The following is a 13,959-nucleotide window of genomic DNA, read 5'->3' as shown; positions in this document are numbered from 1 at the left end:
TAGTAATAATATAGAAGGCAGAGGAAGCATTATTACAATATTAAGATTAAAATCCACTGCATAGTTAGGTGGGAGTAAGCCCCTCTTAGCTTAATTGAACTTTCTGAGTAACATACATGAGATCAGGCTGCATGAATGCTTTCCAGTGTAAATTGCAAAATTCAGAGCAAAGTACCCTCTGTCTGTAACGTATGGAAATTCTTACCATCTCTCCCCCCCATAGGACATTTTGAAATGGAAATGACAAAACATGAATTTAAATGCTGCAATTGCTTCTTAGCCGACTTATCCAGGGGGGCTAAAGTGTGCGCCCACGCACACACAGACAAACCTATCACCATCCTGATTGCTTTGTTCTTAGCAATCTTATGTGTCACTGACATTTGATAAAAAGTGGATTGGAAACAATGTTTAAAACTCCTGCGCATGTAATCCAAATATGCATTTCTTCTCAAACAATTTTACATCAGTGGCTTCCAACATTTATCAAGGCACAAGGAAGATTATATGGCAGATGAAGAAGACCTTTGACCACATCTTTGCACCTAGACAATGTCTTTGGGAGTCAGCTCAGTTCACATGATTGACTTTGAAATACAAGAGCAGGCTCCATTCACTGCCTAGGTTTGCATTAATTGATTGATTAAAAATAGTCAGCACAGCATCCGTGTTGGGACACTGAGTGCACTACTTTCATCCAGATGGAAAGTTGCATGTGAAATATTGCAGATCTGTGATATCTTTTATTGGACCAGCATTGAACCAGTTCACACAAACATCACAACAGTATGGATGAACCAAGAAACACACACACTGTGCTCGATATAAAAGGGCTGGATTATATAAAAATTGCAATATAACATCAATATGTGTGTGTGTGTTTCAACACACTGCAGCAGGTATGGATTATAAATGCATTTCAAGCACTTGAGAGCAATCAAAGGCAATTTTTAATAACTCAAAGCAGCGATGTATGACACTACCAAAGCATGTAGCAAATTTGTAGGAAGAATCATAAACAGTACAGTAGGTAGGAGTCTTTTTTCGTTATTATTATTTTTAATGCTACTGTGTAATAGAAAGGTGAGGGGTAGTAGGAGGATGGAAAATGTAGCAACAGAAAAGTGAGCGATTGAGATTTTGATGCATTTAAGAATCAAGACTGAAGGGAGTGGGCAGCTGGTACACATGAAAGTGTGGGGGACTTGTTAAGAATAGGTTATTGACAATGGGTAGGTGGCATCAAAAATATCCTGGAACTATTATTATAAAGTAACTGGTTTTATATGCCTGTTGTTTTTGTCCATGGAGTTTTCTTGGCAGGAATACTGGAGTGGCTTGCCGGTTCCTGCTCCAAATCAGCCCTGAGTGCTTGCTGGAAGGACAGATCCCGAAGCTGAAGCTCCAATACTTTGGCCACCTCATGAGAAGAGAAGACTCCCTGGAAAAGACCCTGATGTTGGGAAAGATTGAAGGCACAAGGAGAAGGGGACGACAGAGGATGAGATGGTTGGACAGTGTTATAGAAGGGACCAACATGAGTTTGACCAAACTGCAGGAGGCAGTGGAAGACAGGAGTACCTGGCGTGCTCTGGTCCATGGGGTCATGAAGAGTCGGACACAACTAATTAACTAAACAACAACAACAACTGGGTTTAACCTGTGCCTGAGCTGAATCTATATTGTCTGATGCTGCGGTTGGGGATGGGTTAACCCTATCATTTAAAATTCATTACTATTGTTGTTCTAGAGCCTAGAACCTTTGTTCTCATGTAGCATTGCAGCTGAAAGGTGAGGAGATTTCCAGGGCATGTATTTCTATACAGTGGTACCTCAGGTTACATACGCTTCAGGTTACATATGCTTCAGGTTACAGACTCCACTAACCCAGAAATAGTGCTTCAGGTAAAGAACTTTGCTTCTGGATGAGAACAGAAATCCTGCTCTGGTGGCGTGGTGGCAGCAGGAGGCCCCATTAGCTAAAGTGGTGCTTCAGGTTAAGAACAGTTTCAGGTTAAGTACAGATCTCCGGAACGAATTAAGTACTTAACCTGAGGTACCACTGTATTTGTCTTCCATAATGGGTACCTGATAACTTATATTCTGATTATGGTAATTAGAGCCTGTAAGTAGGGAAGAACATACTGCCTCCATTGCCATTCCACAATATGTAGAACTTAAGATCAGCAACATAAACCAGCATTTGTTTTTGACACCATCAAGCATACCTCCTACTCAGATGTCATGAGAATACATTGTGCATAATAACATCCAACTCTTTCATATTTCAGTGGCTTTCATAATTGCAGACTTATACACAAAATAAGGGCATGTCACAGACAAGGTCAATGCAGTGATGGAAATGTAGAGGTGTATGTTTAACCACCACAGTGAAAGCCATGATTAAATGCTTAACTGTGGTTAGATAAGGGGTGTGGGTGGGTAGTACCTCTGGTGGGACACGTCTGCTTTTGGTCTCCACACTGCACTTACTTCTCCCCCGTGGCTCCTAGAAGCTGTTAGCATGTGACAGTGGCGACGCCCCTGGAACTGCTTCAACTGGCCTGCTAAACCAGGTGGAGTTGGCTGATGGGTTTCAAACCCTTGATGAATTAGGGACTTCATGCAAAGACAGGGTCTAGTGGATTGAGTGGATGAGACCAATAGTGGGTCCAGTGGTCAAGAAGGCAACTTGCTGCTGCGGGAAGTGAGGGGTAGATGAGGCTCCTCAACCTGGGAAGGTAGCCCATCTAGGAGAAGGAAAGCTCTGGTCCTGAACCTCCACTACTTGGCATGATATCTTTAGGAGAAGAAAACACTAAGGAGTAAACCCTACACCAATCCAGAGTGGAGTCCCTAAGACAATCGGATGTTGTATTGTACACCTCCTTCCAGCAACTCCTACAGCCAAGCTGGTGGCAAATGTATTGCTCTGCTTCCTTTTGGACCACATCAGAGAGGCCAAGAGGAGGGTCTTGTTGTCTGGGCAGTCCAGGACCTCCATACACACTGCCCACACTTGTGCTCCAGAGAGGTCACTTTGGAGTTGCTAATGCAGCAGTTTGACTTCACCCCTGGAGGCACACTCCATTGTCTCTTGAGACAGACAGATGCCAACAGGTTAGAACAAGACTGGTAAACCTCTGGCCCTCCAGATACCATTGGACTCCAAGTCCCATCAGGTCCAGCAAGGGTGCTGGGAGTCCAGCAACATCTGGAGGTCTGCAGGTTCCCCATCCTGGGTTTGATTATGCCCTAAGTCTTTTATTTGCACATTATTGTTTTCAAATCCATTACTATCTCATTCTTACGTCTTATTATTATGCTCTTCAGGTATACGGAGTCGTACCACTGGTCTACCTACCCCACTACTTTCTATTCTGACTGGCAGTGGCTCCCCACAGCCACAATAGAGGTTTTCCCCAGTCCTGCTGCCTTTTAAGTAGAGATCACAGGGATCAAACTTGGGAACTTCTGCATACAGAGTGTGTGCTGTACCACCAAGCTACGGCTCCTTTCAAAGAGCTTCCATGTAGAGCTCACAGAAATTACACACCAAGGTGCTAAACACTTACATCACTCCAGTTTGCTAATAGATTGTATCCTTAAGGCTGGCTATTAAATTAAATGAACTCTTTATTTTCACACTCCAAGCCAAAAAAAGTCAAGGCAGCCTGTGAGATCTTGCCAGTACCTCAATGAAAATGAAGAGGCTGAATTTAAAGGAGGACTTGTGGCCAGGGGTGAAGAGGGGAAATGGAATCTGGTAGTATTTTATAATCTAGTTGCAATAAAAAAATTTAGAATTCTTCTCTCTTTTTTTTGCCTTTTTCTTCTTCTGCAGTGCTTTAAAACACACACACCATTCTAAACAATAAGAAGCTTCCTAAATGAGCTACATAATGTTCCTTGCCATAATCACCACTGCAACGAGAAAATTGCTAACATCATTCCCGAGCCAGATTTGTCAGTCATGCTGCTCTGTGCTCTGAGTAACAATGTTCTGTGCAATTAATATCAAACCTTCCAAGGCAGCTCGGTCTGGTGAAATTCAGTGTGCTTCTGCCATCAACAGAAAACTGCAATGATGCTATACAAGAGTGTAGAAAGCAAAGGGGTGGAGGAGAAGAGAAACAGCTTTGTACCCGATTGGGCTAGGAATAGAAAGATAATTGCAGTGCATTTTGCACAAAATTGCAGCAGTTTGAAATGTCTCCCCACTCCCCACCACCCCGCCCATTTCTGTTTAATTATAGTTATTATTGCACTCTTAAGAAATTCAGCTGGTGAGAAACAATTCCTTTTCAAACACATTCAGCCCAGCCATTATGCACTCTTCCTTTGTGACCTGAGATGAAACCCAAGTGCTAGTTGATTCCTATTTACACTCGAGGTCCTTAGGTGCAATCATTATTTTTTGGGGTCAGCATGCACATCTTGCAGAAGGAAACGGACAAGGCGAGGCGGGGAGAAAGAGAGGTAAACAAAGCTATTCTTCTTGGCCTCTTGCTGTGCTTTGTAGCGCGGCGGTTTTTCGCTGGTATCCAAGAACGGCATTATCAGGCTGTAATGAATGTGGGAAGGACCCAGTGGAAAGGAAAACAATGTTTCAGGTATGCATAAAGCAATCTGGAAACAGTAACCCCCGTGTGTGCTTAAACAGATATGAGCCTAATGCTGAGATTGGCAAAGAAACAGTCACAGCATTAGCACCGAAGAGGCAGGGGACGAAGGGAAGGAGAAGCCCACAAAGGCATCCCCTTCAAAGCCATGCAATCGAGGCTTATAAATGGCTGGTTAAATGCACTTTGCTCACTTGAAGCTAGCCAGCATAATGCTCAAAAAGCAAATCCAGATTGGAGAGATTCTTTGATTGGGGTTTGGATTCCAAAAGGAAGCAGCTGTGTGAGGCAATGCAGGATGGAAATATACTGGAGCCCGCAGGATGCAAGATGGGGCTCATTTCAATGTTGCTATGGAGGGTAATGCCAATCAACTTGGTCCTCAATCCAAACAGCAGTCCTGGTGAAATCAATAAAGCCACTTGCATGGAGATGCTATGCTGGTCTCCTCATTATTAAAAGAAAAAGAGGTGTTAGCCTGTCAAAATGAAAACAACTCGGTTTTCCTAAGGGGTGGATAGAATGGCAGGTCCTTATGCTGTTTACTGTTGTTGTTAGTTGTGGGGATTTATAATTCAGAAGCTGATCTGAAAAGTACATATTGTGTGCATACGGAGTCCCAGGATCAAAAATCAGCAGCAGCTCCACCTGAAGGACCTTAAGCAACAGGGTGGCAAAGGACCAGTGAAAACCAAGCAGCAGCAACCTATGAGCCACATTCTGTCTCGAAGAACCCATATAGAAGTTTAGTAGCAGAGTGCATGGCTTGCATGCATAAGTTACCAAACTCAGTCTCTGCCATCTCCAGCAAAATGCGTATCTACATTGCAGAGCTGATCAGGGGGATATTTCTGCCTGAGAGCTGGGAAAATTTCACCAATCGGATTGGATGTGTCTGAGTTAGATGGGCATGTGGTGTGGCTCAGGATAAGGCTCAGCTCCATGTTGTAGTGGGGTGGAGAATCTTGGGTGGATTTTTTGCTTTTAAAGAAAGGGAGTGATCTTTGGGTTGCCTATGAGCTACAAAAAGCATCAGCTCTCATCAACGTGGAAGAGGATGACCCCCTGTATAAATAGATAGTGTCTGTTCCATATGCCCCCCATTACATCACTGGAGCAGAGGAAGGGAGTTGGGAACAATGGCAGAAAGGCTTCTGCTGATGAGAAGTGACATCCTTGGCTGATTAAGTACATGCTCCATTGTGTATGAACCTCTTGCTGTTCTCTTTCTGCTGCAGTACAGATACATATAGGAGTCATTAGAACAGGTTAAAGAGGGTCAGAAACAATGAAGGATGGTGTTAATTGATGGGAAGGGCCTGTAGAGGGCATCTGGGGCAATGCTATACTCAATAACATATTGTGTTTCATCCTGTAACATCCCATCCAAAGCAGTTTATCTTATACTTACCAGGGCAGGGAGGACAATAATCCAACTAATGCATTACTGCCAAATCACTCACCCTAACACAGGGTGGGGGACCTTTTCCAGCTTGAGGGCCACGTGCCCTTCTGGGCAACCTTCCAGGGGGCCACATGCCATTGGTGGATGGAGCCAGAGGGGAACTGGGTGGAGGAATGAATATATAAACAGTTTCACACACACCTCTGTTCTCCACCCTAGCAAACTAGAGTCACCATCAGAGATCAAAGGGGCATTCCAGCCAAGGAGAGTGTGGAGAAAGGCCAGTGATGGGGAGTGAAGCCTGGGAGGAGAGAGTGTGACTGGGGAGAGGTTGTGGTGTGGGAGGAATGCCAAGGACCAGATAGAGAGCCCTGGAGGAGGGTTCTCTGCCCATGCCATAAATGCATGGATATGCACATGAATATGTATATGCATGTATCCTGCCTTTGCTTCCGAAGGAGCCCAGGGTGGCAAACACACAAACAATAAAAGAATTAAAACATCTAAATACAATTCCAGTATGGGAAAGTAGAAAGTCTTCAGAAGGTGCCGGAAAGATGAGGCACAGCTGCTGTCTAATGTTTAGTAGGAGGAAATTCCACAGGTTCAGGTACCACACCACTAAAGGCATGATTACTATCTTGTGTAGAATGGCCTCCTGATAAGGTGGTATCTGCAGGAGGCTCTCTCTTCCATAGCTCAGTGATCAATTGTTATTAGAGGAGATACAGAGGAGAGGAGATATTAGAAGAGATTTGCAGCTTGAACATATGCCTTTTTTAGTTTATTTTTTTTAAAAAACAAAAAACCTCAGAAGTACCAATGTTCAGCAGCACTTCTTCCCCTGATGCAAATGTTTCAAGCCTTAATAACATGTGAATGAGCAAGCAAAAGTGTGTGTGTGTGTGAGAGAGAGAGAGAGAGAGAGAGAGAGAGAGAGAGATTCCCTCTCATGTGGCATCACAATTTTTTGACCTGTAACTGCAGGATCTCATTGATAAACATCAACTTCTTCACCTTCTCCCTTTGCCACACACAACGGCAACAAGGAAGATTGAGGCTGACACAATGACAACCTCGTGTCTGTTCCTTTGTTGTCAGAACACGTTCCATTTAAAACAAACCCCGGTATAATGATGCCAGAACATCTTCTTGTCCTGCATCTGCCAGACTCGTTGCAGGATGTATCGAGCTGGTGATCTGGTGAAATTAAAAAGCATGACTTGTCGTCGACACGTTTTAAGGGCACTGACAAATTAGAGCTTGCCTAGAGGAGGGTGATCAGGAAACCAACTCCTATGAGAAACGAATCATATAATTGTAAAGTTAGAACTTTACAATTGGCCCCACAACTGTGGGTGCCCAGGGCCGTGGGTGCCATGCAGCATGCATGGCCCTAGCACCAAAATCTGTGGGTGCCCAGCTCATTCGTGGGGAATTTTGTGGGTGCTTGGGTGCCCAGGGCCTCAGGGAGTTGGCAGCTATGGTTGAAAGGGACCCCAAGAATCATCTAGCCCAGCCCCATGCAATGCAGGAATCTCATACATGACAGATGGTCACCCAACTTCTGCTTCAAAACATCCAAGAAAGGAGAATCCACCATCTCCTGAGGGAGTCTGTTTCACTGTCAAACAGCTCTTACCATCAGAATGTTCTTCCTGATGTTTAGTTATAATCGCCTTTCTTGTAACTTGAAGCCATTGGTTTGAGTCCTAGCCTCTGGAGCAGGAGAAAACAAGCTTGCTCCATCCTCCATGTGACAGCTCTTTATAAATTTGAGGGTGGCTATCATATCTCCTCTCAGTCTCCTCTTTATCAGGCTAAACATACCCAATTATTTCAACCATTCCTCATGAGGAAGAAGAAATATTAAGGGGAGACATGGCGGGTGTCTTCCATGATCTGAAGAGCTGTCACAAGGAAGACATAGAAGCAGACTTGTTCTGCTAGAAGGCAGGACTCGAACAAATGGGTAGAAAATGCAAGGAGGCAGATCTCAACTAAATATTAGGGTAAACTGGCCAATGGCGGAGCTGTTCAATAGCAATACTGACTGCTTTGTCTTACAAGATAATCAGAAGTATAGTAAGGCAGATACAAAATGTTTGGGTAATGTTTCAAGCATAGAATTGATGAGCACAGGATTTCAATAACAAATATGCTTACGGCGCAGATTTCAGCAGCAATGTGCTTAGTTAGGAGCATTTTAGCAGCATACTTTGACAGATGCCTAAAGTAAAGATGGAATAGTGAAGCAAAACAGGGTACACATGTATTATGAGGCAGGTTGAGATGAAGGAATATTATTGTCTGGGACAGTAAGGGCAAGGAAATGGGTGAAAGGCTGTGACTGATGGTGATTTAGGGAGCCAATCAGAAAGAGGCACCCCAGGTTAGAATAGGATATGGGGGTACAAAAGGCAAACAAGTTAGAAAGAAGGAACAGGTCCTAGATGTGTGAGAATGTTTGATTGTAATGGTTTTTCTCTCTATGGTCTTTTTCTTTAATTCTCTTATAGTTGTAGCTTAATATACTTTTAAGATCACTAAAACTCATCTGATCTATCACAACTGGATTTGGGAAGGGGGGAGAGAATCCAGTGTGCTCCCAATTTACATCATCCAGCAGGGTAGTAGAATCCCAGTCAGAGAGTGTTGGGGTCGCATCATAAAATATCTCATAAACAAAATAAGATTCCTACTGAATGAAATATTTGGGGGATCTGTCTTGTTTTGAATGTGGCAGTGAAGTTAAGAGCCTTGCTGTAAAAATAGATGTCCCCAAGTTGCTTTCCCCTGTTGCTTGGCAGCAATAATAGTCACGTTTGGGCCCATCACCATTGACTGTGAGCTTCTGGGGTCATGGCCTCACCACTATGGGTCAGGGATCCAGACAACAAGGGTATTCAGCCTCATGAGGCAGCCATTGCCCACCTCTCCCCAACTTAACAGATGAGTGCTCTGTCCTCTTGTAACTCACCCACTGAGAAGTTGCTGGTTTTGCTGCTGCTTCTGAGACAGGTTAGAGGCAATAATGAGCCCAATGGAATTGGGGTTTGGCTGCAACAGATATGTCAGGTTTGTGTGAGAGAAAGAAAGCAGCATTGCTAAAATGTGTCATATTGATTTAGTAAGCACTGACACCCAGGAGCTCCCAGATTGATTTGGGGCTGGGCAGTGATAGGAAATGCCACACCCCTTGAAAAGCTCATCTTATGGAGGCATTATGAGGCACATGCTTGAGCATGGATGGTGAAGAGTAGTGCTTGCATCATAATTAGATGTTGCAAATGGTCAAGCCTGACCATGGTGGCTGGGACTGATGGCAGTTGGAGTGTACCAACTTCTGAAGGGTGATTATTCCAACACAATGACATCATGGCATGTGGGGTTTTTTCCAACTATACATTATCAGGGACATGTGGGGAGAAGGGGAGACACGTAGCCCCCATCTGTGTGTTCTGTATTGATGATGAATTTTTCTCTCAGTCGTTGAGGCTGCAATTCTAAACTCATTTGGTAGGGAGTAACTCCAATCAGAAATACTGGGACTTACACTGAGTGAATACACGTAGCATTGTGCTGTAAATCCTCTTTAGACCAGCACAGATAAAATTACCAACATTTCCCTCTTTTTTCTAACACGAAAAGGGGGGGGGGGTGATCAATATATTTTGCCTCTGAAGAAAGGGGGAAGGAAGCAGTCAGGATTCTCTTATTATATGTCAGAAATGAATCAAGCTACTTAAAGAGCAGTAACTTGTTGGCTGTGCAGAGGGAGTGTAGGTGTGAAGAGCTTTATTTAATTGATCTGTTAAAATGAGACTAATTAATAGAAAATAGGAATCGCAGCTGCAAAGAAAAATGGCATATGGAGAGGGCTCCATTCATTGACACGTCTTTAAGAACTGCAAGGAAAAACTAACATCTGCAAAAGTCTTTCTTCCCTGCAGTGAGAAATTTCCCATCAATCTCCTTGTGATGTTTTCTGCTAGGATGCAGGCTTGTTTTCTCGCACATATCTTACTCAATACTTTAGGGAGAGGAAAAAAATATCAATGCATACGTAGCCAAGGGTAGATTCAATTCTCTGGAAGAAAAGAAAGAAAAATGAAAGGAGGGGGGCAAACCATTTCTGTCAACTATTTTCATGCGTCAACCAACTGACCCATTGCTTTCAGGGATGCTGTTTATATCACAAACCCAGAGTGATTAATTTCAGATTCTAGGAGCAATTAAAGTTGCAGTGTTGGTAGTTACAAAACTACAGATCTAAGCATTAATTTGATCTGCTTACCAATATGAAACCCAATTTTGCTTAACTGTGCGCATGAAACTATTGATTTCTTGCTCTTGAGTTATGTTCTCACCGTGAAATCTGAAGTCATAGTTTTTCCATGTAGAACAAATTAAGACATTCAGAACAACAGCTGAACTTCTTGCCCTCAAGAATCTGAGAGTAGGCTTTCTTAAACAGGGAGGAGATATATAGAGATATATACCTTTATAGATGGGGATATGAAGTTGTGAAATATTTTCTTCTTTACCACATAATATAGTTGAATCCTCTATATAAAATAATTAGCCCCCAGCCCATCAGTAAAACCAAATGACTGAGGGTGTCATCAAACCACTCTTGCTATATCTAATTGCTCACCTTGTTCTGCCTTGGGTAAGATAAACTTTATTATTTTTTATTATAGGGATTATTATTAATCTGTCTTCTCCTTAGAGCAATTAAGATCTGCTGGGGAGACGCCTCTTGCTGTCCTGCTGTTGGGTGAAGCACATTGTGTGCTGATGTGGGCTAGGGGCTTCTCAGTGGTGGCACCCAGCTAATAGAATGCCCTCTTCTCTCTGGGGTGAATGATGCTGATGCAGTTTGCCTTTCAACACATGCTAAAGAGGCACCTCTTTGCCCAGGCTTTTATAGGGGCTTGAGGTAATGAGCCAGCTGTGAATTCATAGATTCTGACTGCATATTTTTTAAGATTGTCCCTATTTTAGATATAACAGAGAGCTCTGGCCTCAAACAAGTAAGGATTTCTGCTCAAAGTCAGCACATGAGGGAAGAGGGGGAAAGTGAGGGAGGAACGTACAGACCTGACACTCTTTCCATGATTTGTGAACCTTTCAGTATGATATGTTGGATCTACACCAGGCCACTAATGTTTTCCTCAGAGTTCAAGATTTCCCTGTACTCCATTCCCACTAAGGTGCAGAGGTACAGTCACGTTACTTAAAAAACCAGCAGGGAATGACATTAAATATACAATACACCATCTGTACAGTAGCAGTGAGGTAAACTGCTTAAAAATATAATTTGCAAGAATCATCATCCTGTAAGAAAACCTTACTGAAATTCTGACTCTGTCATAAAGATTCTCTGAGTCAAAGTAGGCAACTGGCAAAGGTCCAGATATTCACTTGCTCAGGGTGGATGAATTTCCCCAAAGCCAGATATTTCATCCATATATTTATGGCCTGAATGGCAGAAATATTATACCCAGTATTCCCCACTTGCATGTCAGCACAAGAACTGCCAAGAACAGACTATGCCTGTTTTTGAACTGAGTAGCTCATAGGATTAGTTTAGACACTGCAGGCATTTGCCTTAACACCCAGGGTTCAAATCCAAGCAAGGTCAATAGGGGCAGCTAAATTACCATCTAACAGGGCGGTTCATTGATTTGCCATATAAAAGCTGAGTTGGCTACAATTGTGCAAATCACCATGGCGTAGTCTCAGTGCAAAACAAAATCTCACCAGAGACAGCTTTCCTGAGTACTTATCACACCAGAACACATGTATTTAAACAGATGCAAACGCACACTAGAAGACACAATGGCTCAGAGTCTCATGAGACAGAGAACTCATAATGCATTTCCTTGTACATGCTAACATCTAGCTCTGGCTTCTTCCTTTGCCAACCCACCTGTGTTATGCCATTCAAGGACATGCCTTGAAGCTCTGATGGAAACAAGTGCTCTTTCTGGTCATCTTCCATAGACTCCCCACCCCAATCCCATATCTGGACTTATCCATCTGTGTGGAGCAGGAAGAGGTTTACAGCAGCAGTTCCAGAAGACCTCTGGAAACTGAGGGAAAATGTTCTGTTCTTAGCATCATGGGGACACAAAGCAACAAGCAGGCCGGCCATGTATCCTGAAGGACTGTCGGAGCACAGTCCTTCTATTTGAAGGGCTATCCTGCCCAGGTCTGCTTAAAGATAAGGAACAGGGACCTTGAAATTGCCCAACTGTTAGTGCCCGGACAGGAGGCTGAACAAGCACATAGGTCACCTAGCCGCAACCTTCCCCACAATAGTGCCATGCATTGTATTTCTATTTAAATTACAGTAACAATTTATAAGTTTGCATCTATTGGGCAATGTAGCCAGAAGTCATGGAGAGAGGAAAACAGTCATTTGCTGGCAAAGCAGACAGTCTTTGGTCTGGTCCCTGCCAGCCTTCTGTTCCTCCTTTCTTCAGATCTTAGAAGTGCTTCCTGGTATCACAGCCCTTAGATGCTGACAAGTCCCACATTCAAGTCCAGCTGGTCCAAGAGGTTGTGATGCAACACCTCAGGGCCCCATTGTTGCACAAGTCATTGCTTCTTCTACCTTTCCGACTTTAACAGGGATCAATAACCACCATGATATTCCTGCATTTCAGGGGCTAGAATTAGATGAACCTCAGGGTCCCTTCTCAGTTCCATGGGGTGTTTTTTTAATGGAACTGTCCTTACAGTCAGTAGCAAATGCCTTTTTAGTTCTTTGCACTATAAATAATTACCGAAACTTAGAATAGTTTGTCATGAATCTGAAGGTAAAAATATATTTTCTCTTTGATTGCCAAATACAACATGTCTATAATTACTCTCTGAAAATGAATTATTATTTGATATAAATTACACACTTGAAATCATTACTATTCTGACAGTCTATGGCATTGCAACTTCAATATATTTTGGGGGAAAGTAAGCATGCACATACAAAACACCGTCTGACACCTAACCTATCAGACATAAAAACACCACTTGACATTCATCATGGATAAAACTGAAAGAGATCACTGAATAGCGGCAAACTGAACTTAGCTATTGTTGTGCTTGAACAAACATAAATTGAAATTGTTAATTGTTCTTGAACACTTGAAAGCCAAGCATGAATTGTGCAAAATGGATTTTGCAAAATGTGGGATATTTTGTACAGCTAAAATAAACTGAAGGAAGAAATTCTTTAGCAAATTCTCCCAAGTCGAATTGACTTGATGGGGGGATAAAATGAAGCTTTTACTAATTTTATTATTTATTTATTTACTTACTTACTTATTTACTTACTTACTTACTTACTTACTTACTTACTGTTCTGGTGCTGTTAGAGATTCATTGGAACTTAGGATGTAATGCAGCTAGATCATGGCATGAATACCTTAAAATTCACCAACAAGATTTTGATCTTTCAAAGGCATTTCTTACAACTAAATTTCGAATGCAAAAATTCAAAATGTGGAAAAAACACATTCAAATGGTAAAAATAAATAAAATCCATTTAAGTACAATTTGATCTCAGTTTTTATTATTTATAGACCTGTGAACAAAAACTAGAGAAACTTGAAAGTGGACTTGTTATTGCTGTTTGCACTTCTATTGCACTCGATCTGGGTCAGCAAAACAATTCACTTGAGACTTTAACATACAAAGTTACTATCACAAGGTTACATTAATAACTCCTATGGTTGCAGGCTAGAGCAAAGCTCTAAACTTGAACTTTAATTTCCCTTAAATTACATTTAGGGCACAATCCTCGGGTTTCTTGGGGCTCATCGCAGGATCCATAGAAGAAAGTGGATCTCCCCCTTTGCTCAAGTGGAGAGCTCCACAGGAAGAGGGGAATGTCCATCCTGAGATGTCTCCTTGCAGCCACAGAAA

At 42.6% G+C, this 13,959-nt stretch overlaps 1 long non-coding RNA gene across 3 annotated transcripts in view; it reads right to left on the bottom strand.

Moving 5' to 3' along the window:
• LOC310674698 overlaps positions 1–9,317 on the bottom strand; it is a 61,200-nt gene extending 51,883 nt beyond the window's left edge. For all 3 annotated transcript variants that reach the window (XR_014509705.1, XR_014509706.1, XR_014509707.1), the window contains exon 1: positions 9,008–9,317. This is a non-coding gene — a long non-coding RNA (uncharacterized lncRNA). The remainder of the gene's footprint in view (positions 1–9,007) is intronic.
• Between the last annotated feature and the right edge of the window lie 4,642 nt (positions 9,318–13,959).

This window comes from Podarcis tiliguerta (assembly GCF_965153285.1).
Source record: "Podarcis tiliguerta genome assembly, chromosome: 3".
NCBI lineage: Eukaryota > Metazoa > Chordata > Lepidosauria > Squamata > Lacertidae > Podarcis > Podarcis tiliguerta.
The sequence above is the reverse complement of the archived record's forward strand: the minus strand, read 5'-3'. Positions and strand labels throughout refer to the sequence as shown.